The sequence below is a fragment of the Polyodon spathula genome, unplaced genomic scaffold (genome assembly GCF_017654505.1).
Source record: "Polyodon spathula isolate WHYD16114869_AA unplaced genomic scaffold, ASM1765450v1 scaffolds_2010, whole genome shotgun sequence".
NCBI classification, from domain to species: Eukaryota; Metazoa; Chordata; class Actinopteri; order Acipenseriformes; family Polyodontidae; genus Polyodon; species Polyodon spathula.
Genome location: NW_024473485.1, coordinates 1 through 10,000, shown reverse-complemented (window position 1 = coordinate 10,000; position 10,000 = coordinate 1). Strand labels below are relative to the sequence as shown.

Below are 10,000 nucleotides of genomic sequence, written 5' to 3'. Positions count from 1 at the left end.
CTCCAGTCTCTCTGGAGGCATGGGTTTGAATCCCATCACTGCCATAGGAAGATTTTTTCACCCCTGCCCCCTTTTTCCCAAGAAACAAGAGAACGAGTTGTGACTCTAGAGACGAAGGATGATCTGCCACTGCATGTGTCTTGATACACCTATTCTAAGGAAGTCAGCTGAAGCATTTGAACTGCTATTATTTCATTTTGCTCACCTATCTAGCCCGGCACTGTGGTATCATCAGTGAGGTATATCCTTACCTGTTACTCCAGCAATGGAGCAGCAGAGCGTGATGAATGGCGAGCAATGAGTTGGTGATTAACCGCTCTTTCTCGCCGGGGACTGCAACTCGCCCTCCGAGACCATTCTGATTATCACTGGCGATCACAAACCATCAGCAAAACAAAGCTCGCTATTAAACATATAGGTGTGTGTTATGTATTGCACAGACCTTTTTTTATTTACTTTTCTGATGTTGCTTTGGATGAAAGCGGCTGCTATATAACGGAAATTCAAGCCTCGCTTTTTGAATGGCGCTGTAAACGGATCCGTTTTATAAAAGGAAACCTACGTGTGTTTACTGCTGGTTTATATCCACGTTTTTGTGTGTATTAGGCTGTTGTAACAATATATAGGAAGTATTTTCGTTTTGCTGTCTCTGCCTGGGAGCCTCACCAGTTGTAATACGTAGAGCATTAGATGTTCCTGTGAAATTTGGACGTCTCCTTCCCCCGTTAAAGGATTAGCTTGGATTGCGCCATTAAACAGAAGCGCTGTAGAGTGGGGCTGCAGCGCAGTCTCTGTGGCGCAATCGGTTAGTGTGTTTAGCTGTTAACCAAAAGGTTGGTGGTTCAAGCCAACCCAGGGACGGGTGGTTTATATTTATATTTATTTTTCTTTCGAATATTCCACAAAATTAATTATACGTATTATAGGTGATGCCCGTCTGGTCGATGGGTTCAGGAGGGTGAACCCGGGTGTGCCGGGCTACACATGGTTCGATGCAGCAGGGGCTAGGGCTTCGAGAATTGATTTTATTCTGGCCTCGAGGGAGGTGGAGTGGGTGCTGTGTGAGTGTGTGCCTGTGTTTTATTCTGACCATGTGTTGTTGCGTGCTGAACTCAAGCTGGAGGGGGTGTGTGAGAAAGGGAAAGGGGTGTGGAAGTTGAATGTGAGTGTGTTGAAAGATAAAGAAATAAGGAATGAGTTTGAAGAGCGATACAGGGAGTGGCAGTCTTTGAAAGTGATGTTTGATTCGATTGGTGAGTGGTGGGAGTGTGTGAAAACAAAAATCAAAGGATTCTTTATAGGGGTGGGAGTAAGGAGAGCAAGAAGGGGGAGGAGGAGGGCATGTAAAAGGAAGCCTACGCATGTTTACTGCTAGTTTATATTCACATGTTTCTGTGTGTATTACTGCTGTTGTAACAATTTTTTCACCCCTATATATATATATATATATATATATATATATATATATATATAGAGAGAGAGAGAGAGAGAGAGAGAGAGAGAGAGAGAGAGAGTGAAGTCGATACACCTATTCTAAGGAAGTCAATTGTTTGGTGTAGCGTTCAGTCCACTCTGTGTTTTGAAGTGTAGCGTTTTGTTTGTCTATTTATTTTTTTATTATGTTAACTGCTGGTTTATATTCACAGGTTTCTGTGTGTATTAGGCTGTTGTAACAATATTTTCTCACCAATATATATATTATATATAAATAATAGAGAGAGAGAGGAAGTATTCACAGTTTTGCTGTCCAGCCTGGGAGTCTCTCCAGTTGTAATACGTAGAGCATTAGATGTTCCTGTGAAATTTGGACATTTGTCTCCTCCCCCCCCCCCGTGTTAAAGGGTTCTTTTCTATAAGCTCTTCTTGCGCCATTAAACAGAAGCGCTGTAAGGCAATGTCGCAGCGCAGTCTCTGAGGCGCAATCGATTAGCGCGTTAGCTGTTAACTGAAAGGTTGGTGGTTCAAGCCCACCCAGGGACGGCTTGTTTATATCTTTATTTATTTTCATCTCGAATATTCCACAAAATTAATTACATAAATAAAACACAGTATTGAAAATAGCCGACTGATTAATGAGAACCCTTTTAACGAATACTTTTTAATTTTAATTAATTTGTAAACCGTTTAGTGTTGCAAAATAATATTTAAATTTGCGAGCAAATCTACTGCAAAACCCAACCTTGTCAAAAATTGAATAATAATAATAATAATAAAAATGGGCAACAGCCTTTTAAAAGATTATATATATATTTCCTGTTTATTTTACAATTGAATTATCCAATATTTGCAGCATGGCTTAAAATAAACGAGAAAAAAAAAAACAAATTTAAGAAGAAAAAGGTTTATTAAATAACAAAACAAAATATTATAAATGTAAAATATTAAAGTGACTATCTCCCCCCAGCTCTGGTCTCAGCGGTTCCAGTAATGAAAAGGGATTCCCCTGCTATACTGTCCGGGTCAGAGAGGCCTCGTCATAGTGGGACTCCCCCCGGGCATCGCACTCCGAACCCGGCCGGCTCCCTCTCAGCATGTCTGGAAGACCCGAAGCGGACCCAGCGGCACTCGACGAGGGCTCCAGGGCTGTGCTGCGCTTCTCTGACTCATTTTGGGTAAATGTCGCGCTCTCCTGTTCTGAAAGCACACCTGGAAGAGATCAGGCATTTGCTCATCTGAGGTAGTGTGGCCGAGCGGTCTAAGGCGCTGGATTAAGGCTCCAGTTTCTTTGGAGGCGTGGGTTTGAATCCCACCGCTGCCATAAAGGTTTTTTTTAGCTTACTTTTAATTATTATATTTGATTAAAATCGTGTATAATATTCACACAGTTTAAAAAAAAAAGGTTTAAATTTGTGTCTGATTAAAATCACATTCAAAGCCATAACTCATGCCGCCCACAAGAGGGCGCCAAATTCCTGTTTTAAAATAAACTATCCTTGATCACTAATCAATTGATTAAGACTAAAACAACGACATCTACAAATGTATAATATTCCCCGTATATCGTCAGCTTTTGTGTGTGCATTTCATTATTTGATTTGATCGTACCGGAAATATTCATCCATATTCGGAACACGCCCTTCTTGTTCGCGTATTCTTTTTTGAATGTAAAAAGAAAACAGAACTAATTGAACGCTGGTTCCAGACAGAACGCCTCCGCACGTCGGGGCGCTAGTGACGCAACAATGCCAGCTCTTTGTATAAAGTCGGAACAGCTGGTTATAATAAACGTGGGCTGCTATTTCTTGCCCAGAGCTAAGTTTTTAATGACTTGGCCATGTGGACGGTGCAAGGTTCAGAAATAGGAAATTGGAAATACGATCCGTCCCAACTGTTTCGGCAAGTCATGCGGTCTAACAGTTTCTTACACTAGCTGCCTGAAGTGAGAAAAAACACACAGCATGCTTTTTATGAGAGGAGAAACTTAGGCACTAATTGATGAGTTTGGTTTCTGTGCTTCAGTTCAGTCTCTGTTTTCCAGTTCAGTCTCTGTGCTTCAGTTCAGTCTGCGTGTGTAGTTTGCTGACTCTTCCATTCAGTATGTGGTGGTTTTAATAATTATGCTGCGGTTGCCAAAACACACAGAACTAGACTCTCTCTCCCTCTTAACTGCCCCCTTGTTCTCCTCTTTCTTTCTTTCTCTCTTTCCTTTTGTGAACAGTAAAAGAAATTAAACAGGAAGTTTAGGGAACGGATTATAGCTCCATCTCAGTGTTTATGTAAACAGTCCCAATATTCTCTAGACGCGTGGTAAAGCACGTTCCTAATCTGCTGGAGGGAAACATAAACTGCTGATCGGCGTGGCGCCAGATTTTTTCTGTTCTGGTTTTAATATCTCCACTAGAGGGGGTCGCTGTTTTTTTCAATCCAATCATTACGTTAAGATTTTACATCAATAATTTGTTGTTAAATTGCGTAGGCCGCCTATAGTATGACACCTGGAAGTCTAGCAGTCTGCGGTCTGGTAGTGTGGCTGAGCGGACTAAGTAGTTGTTGTTGTTGTTGAATTGCACAAATTGTGACTCTCTAGAGACGAAGGACCAAAAGCCACTGCATGTTTCGATACACCAATTCTAAGGACGTCAGCTGAAGCATTTGAACTGCTGTTAATTATTCTAATTTGATCGCTTCTCGGCCTCTTGGCTCGATCAAGGGTTGCGATCGCTTTGGTTGTTAACAACTAAGGTTTTGTGTTTATCTTTTACAGGAGCTCTAAAGGCGTGCCGGTATTTCTTGTGGAGGGGGACCGGATAGCAGAGAGCGGAGAGATCAGCGTTGTGTTTTATCGGGTAGGGCCCCTTGGGGCACCTCACCTTTAATTGTTTTGTGATGTCGTTTGCAAGGATGGGAGAGAGAAGGCACAACTGTGTACGGTTTTCTGTACGGGGGAGTTTTTTCGAACGCTGAGGGAGGGAAGGAGGTGGTTGGCTCTGATGAGCAGGTAACTAACAAGGTTGAAACTGAGATGAGGACAGGTGAGACAGAGGGAAATTGTAGTGAGGCTGATAGTGGGGGTGAGGGAGGTAGTACAGAGAATCAAGGGTTGGTTGTTAGGGGTGTAAGAGTGTGTGCAAGTGATGTGAATCGGTTAATGGAAGAAATGTTAGAAGAAATGGCAGAAAAAAATGTAGCCAAAGCATTAGTGAAGGAGGAAGAGGAGGATATAGAGCAAGATAGACTGCTGGAGAAAAGGAAAATGGAGAGTGAAAAAAATGAGGGGCTTTTTATTAAAAAGAAACAAAGCAAAAAGAAACAAAGGGTGGATTTGAGTGAAGGGCAAGAAGGTGAAGGAGAAGGGGAAGTGGATGATTCGCCATTGTTAATTAATTTACATTCACCCATGAGTCCTGAGACACCGCCACAATTTGATGGAAATGTGAACTATAGTAGTGACATGTTTTTAGATCTATCCTGTGTGGAGGATTTTGTTAAGGCTACGAATATGGTGGAAACACCTAAATAAGTCATGGATGCAAAGAGGTGTTACCCTTTTCTTATTACTGATGGCATTAACAGTGACCTCAATAAATGTTAGAAGCTTGATTAGTCCAGTACGGTGCTTATCCATTTTTGATTTCTTGTCAAATATGGAGGCAGATGTTTTCTTCTTACAGGAATGTTGGCTCCCATACAGGGAAAATTATAATACACTTAAAGAGAAGTGGTCGTATGGGTGCTCTGTGTGGTCAGGTTCAAATGAGAATAAATCAAGTGGTATAGGGATTCTGTTCAAGAATAAGGGTATAGAAATTAAAAATGTTAAGATCCTAATGGATGGGAGGGCATTAGTGGTTAAAATAGTGTATTTAGAACAGGAGATTCTTTTGATTAATATACATGCTTCTCCTGATAAGCATGAGAGATTTCAGTTATTTGAGTTAAACAAGACCCCAGGAGGGGATGGGTTAGGTTTGGAGTATTATTTAGTTTTCTGGGAGCTTCTAAGAATTGATTTGCTGGGAGTTTTTAAAGAAATGTATAGGAAGGGGGAAATGCCTCTGTCTTTTAGGCAGGGTGTTATAATTCTGTTGTACAAGAAAGGAGACCGAGAGGAATTAAAGAATTGGAGGCCAATAAGTCTGCAATGCTTTGATTACAAACTTTTGGCAAAAGTAATAACAAATAGATTAAATAAAGTTATAAGCTCTGTTATTCATGCTGATCAGGTGTGTGCGATTCCAGGGAGAAGGGTGGTGGACAGCCTTGTCTTATTAAGAGATTCGATTGGCTATTGTAAAGAAAGGAAAAATAAGTTGTGTATTTTAAATCTTGACTTGGAGAAAGCATGTTTCTGTGTGTATTAGGCTGTTGTAACAAAATTTTCTCACCAATATATATATATATATATATATATATATATATTATATATATATATATATATATTATATATAAATAATAGAGAGAGAGAGAGGAAGTATTTTAGTTTTGCTGTCTCAGCCTGGGAGTCTCTCCAGTTGTAATACGTAGAGCATTAGATGTTCCTGTGAAATTTGGACATTTGTCTCCTTCCCCCCGTGTTAAAGGGTTCTTTTCTATAAGCTCTTCTTGCGCCATTAAACAGAAGCGCTGTAAGGTGATGTCGCAGCGCAGTCTCTGTGGCGCAATCGGTTAGCGCGTTCGGCTGTTAACTGAAAGGTTGGTGGTTCAAGCCCACCCAGGGACGGCTTGTTTATATCTTTATTTATTTTCAGCTCGAATATTCCACAAAATTAATTACATAAATAAAACACAGTATTGAAAATAGCCGACTGATTAAAGAGAGCCCTTTTAACGAATACTCTTTAATTTTAATTAATTTGTAAACCGTTTAGTGTTGCTAAGTAATATTTAAATTTCCGAGCAAATCTATCGCAAAAGCCAACATTGTCAAAAATTAAAATAAATAAATAAATAAATAAAAATAGACAAACAGCCTTTTTAAATATTATATATATATATATATATATATATATATATATATATATATATATATATATATATATATATATATTATTTTTTTTTATTTTATTTTTTTTGTTTTATATTACAATTTAATTATCCAATATTTACAGCATGGCTTAAAATAAATGAGAAAAAAAATAAGAATAAAAACGTTTATTTATTAAATAACAAAACAAAATATTATAAATGTAAAATATTAAAGTGAATATCTCCACCCAGCTCTGGTCACTGTGGTTCCAGTAATGAAAAGGGATTTCCCTGCTATATAGGCCTCGTCATAGTGGGACTTGTCCCGGTCATCACACTCCGAACCCAGCTGGCTCCCTCTCAGCACGTTTGGAAGACCCGGAACAGACCCAGCGGCGCTCGACGAGGGCTCCAGGGCTGTGCTGCGCTTCTCTGACTTGTTTTGGGTAAATGTCGCGCTCTCCTGTTCTGAGCACACCTGGAAAAGAGAGAAAGAAAGAGAGAGGGTAAATAAATGAAAAGGGGATCTGGGTAAAACCAACAACTAATATGTAGGCTTCAGTAAAGTCCAATTTGTGATTTATTTACAAAGAAAATGGATGGACTACAATATATGCATATTGTTTTAGTTTATGAAATAAACACAATTAGATAAAACTGTGTAACAAAATTATTATTTTTTTTTTTGTTCCTGGGTAGTAAGTGTTATTTGTCAATTGCTTATGCCTCAAAAGTATAGAAAATGGCTATTATTCCCCACAAACTTTGCTTTTGTGACCAGGACAGTGATATTTCAAAATATCACTATTTCCAGTGGGAAAACGGGCAAATGTGTGTCTTTTCGTTCACATAAAGTCAGAAAAAAAACAACATATGAATCCAAATTAACATGTATTTATACTAAAGTAATACAAAGATGACTACAAAAGATTTAGAAGTGAGTAGTTTTTCGAGATTTACGATTATACAGTATTTACAATACAAAAGATTTAGAAGTGAGTAGTTTTTTCAAGATTTACGATTATACTGTATCTGTATCTGTTCCTGTTTTAAAATAAACTATCCTTGATCACTAATCCATTGATTCACATTAAAACAACAACATCTACAAATGTATAGTATTCCCCGTATATCGTCAGCTTTTGTGTGTGCATTTCATTATTTGATTTGATCGTACAGGAAATATTCATCCATATTCGGAACACGCCCTTCTTGTTCGCGTATTCTTTTTTGAATGTAAAAACAAAACAGAACTAATTGAACGCTGGTTCCAGACAGAACACCTCCGCACGTCGGGGCGCTAGTGACGCAACAATGCCAGCTCTTTGTATAAAGTCGGAACAGCTGGTTACAATAAACGTGGGCTGCTATTTCTTGCCCAGAGCTGAGTTTTTAATGACTTGGCCATGTGGACGGTGTAAAGGTCAGAAATAGGAAATTGGAAATACGATCCATCAAAACTGTTTCGGCAAGTCCTGCGGTCTGACAGTTTCCTACACTAGCTGCCTGAAGGGAAACACACAGCATGCTTTTTATGAGAGGAGAAACTTAGGCAATTCAAGAGAGAGAGAGAGAGATAGAGAGGGAGGAGGGGGGTGGAAACATGAACACATTCATCACTTAGTGATAATCGTCCGTGGCCGGGCCGCGGGTATCCTGTTACAGCACAGAGCAATGGAAGCAGATACGACTGTTTCCACAGATTGTCCTCAAGCCTGCCCTGGACTGGAGGGAGCACCCTTTCTCTAAGGAGGGTGAGGGAGGGAGCAGTTCAGACTTTGTGTTTCAGTTTGGTCTCTGTGCTTCAGTTTAGTCTCTGTTTTTCACTTCAGTCTCTTTGCTGTAGTTCAGACTCCATGCTTCAGTTCAGTCTCTGTGCTTCAGTTCAGTCTCTGTGTTTCAGTTCAGTCTCTGTGCTTCAGTTCAGTCTCCATTCAGTTCAGTCACTGTGTTTCAGTTCAGTCTCTGTGCTTCAGTTCAGTCTCCATTCAGTTCAGTCTCTGTGTTTCAGTTCAGTCTCTGTGTTTCAGTTCAGTCTCCATTCTCTGTGCTTCAGTTCAGTGCTTCAGTTCAGTCTCCATTCAGTTCAGTCACTGTGTTTCAGTTCAGTCTTTATGCTTCAGTTCAGTCTCTTCAGTTCAGTTCAGTCTCTGTGCTTCAGTTCAGTCTCTGTGTTTCAGTTCAGTCTCTGTGCTTCAGTTTCAGTTCAGTCTCTGTGCTTCAGTTCAGTTCAGTTCAGTCTCTCAGTTCAGTCTCAGTTGCTTCAGTTCAGTTCAGTTCAGTCTCTGTGTTTCAGTTCAGTCTCTGTGCTTCAGTTCAGTCTCTGTTTCAGTTCAGTTCAGTCTCTGTGTTCAGTTCAGTTCAGTCTCTGTGCAGTTCAGTTCAGTCTCCATTCAGTTCAGTCTCTCATGCGTTCAGTTCAGTTCAGTCTCCTGTTTTCAGTCAGTCTCTGAGGAAGTCAGTTCAGAGACACATTCAGTCAGTTCAAGTGTTTCAGTTCAGTCTCAAATGCTTCAGTTTCAGTCTCTGTTTTTCAAGTCAAGTCCGAAGTTGTTTCTGTGTCACGAAGTCAAGTTCAGTCAAGTCCATAAGTCAGTCAGTTCAGTCTCAAGTGCTTCAGTTTCAAGTCAGTGTTCAGTCAAGTTCAGTGTCAGTCAGTCTTCATTCAGTTCAAGTCAGTGACACATTCAAGTCAGTCACGTACAGTCAGTTCAGAGGTCCATTCAAGTTCAGTCTCTGTTCAGTTCAGTTCCTAAGTCTCAAGTCAGTCAGTCCTCTGTGTTCAGTCAAGTCAGTCTGTGTTCAGTTCAGTTCTCTGTTAAGTGTTTCAGTTCAGTCTCTGTGCTTCAGTTCAGTCTCATTCAGTTCAGTTCTTCAGTTCAGTCTCCATTCAGTCACTGTCTTCAGTTCAGTTCAGTCTCCATTCAGTTCAGTCTGTGTTTCAGTTCAGTTCAGTCTCTGTGCTTCAGTTCAGTCTCCAGTTTCAGTTCAGTCTCTGTGTTCAGTTCAGTCTCCATTCAGTTCAGTCTCTGTGTTTCAGTTCAGTTCAGTCTCTGTGCTTCAGTTCTGTGTTTCAGTTCAGTCTGTGTTTCAGTTCAGTCTCTGTGCTTCAGTTCAGTCTCTGTTCTTCAGTTCAGTCTCCATTCAGTTCAGTCACTGTGTTCAGTTCAGTTTTTATTCTTGTTCAGTCTCCATTCAGTTCTGTGCTTCTTTTGTCTCTCTGTGTTTCAGTTCAGTCTCTGTGCTTCCATTTAGGCTGTGGTTTGGTTACATAGTGTAGGGGTTATCACATCAGCTTTACATAAAGAAGGTCCTTGGTTCGATCCCAAGTCACTCCAGCCCTTTTATCACATTATTTATTTATTCAAAACAGGTTACTTTGTGGATGTGATGTTGTTGTTGCTGACCCCTTTAGGATTTACTGAATGTTTCTGAAAGGGATCACCACGGTGTTAGAGAATAGCTGGTTTGGGATGGAGCACTTGACCATTTGACGTAGGGTGGCCGATCGGTTTAAGGCACTGCATTAAGGCTCCAGACTTTTCGGAGGCGTGGGTTGGAATCCCACTACTGCCATGCAGATGTTTTCTAACTT

The 10,000-nt window shown here is 40.2% G+C and overlaps 4 non-coding genes across 4 annotated transcripts; all 4 read left to right on the top strand.

The window, feature by feature from the left end:
• The first annotated feature begins 228 nt into the window (after window positions 1–228).
• LOC121310268 lies at window positions 229–363 on the top strand. Its single transcript, XR_005948750.1, has one exon. It is a non-coding gene; the product is annotated as a U8 small nucleolar RNA (small nucleolar RNA).
• Window positions 364–787: 424 nt separating this feature from the next.
• trnan-guu lies at window positions 788–861 on the top strand. The gene has a single exon. It is a non-coding gene; the product is annotated as a tRNA-Asn (tRNA).
• A 1,815-nt stretch (window positions 862–2,676) lies between these two features.
• trnal-aag lies at window positions 2,677–2,758 on the top strand. The gene has a single exon. It is a non-coding gene; the product is annotated as a tRNA-Leu (tRNA).
• A 3,328-nt stretch (window positions 2,759–6,086) lies between these two features.
• On the top strand, window positions 6,087–6,160 carry trnan-guu. The gene has a single exon. It is a non-coding gene; the product is annotated as a tRNA-Asn (tRNA).
• Window positions 6,161–10,000: the final 3,840 nt, after the last annotated feature.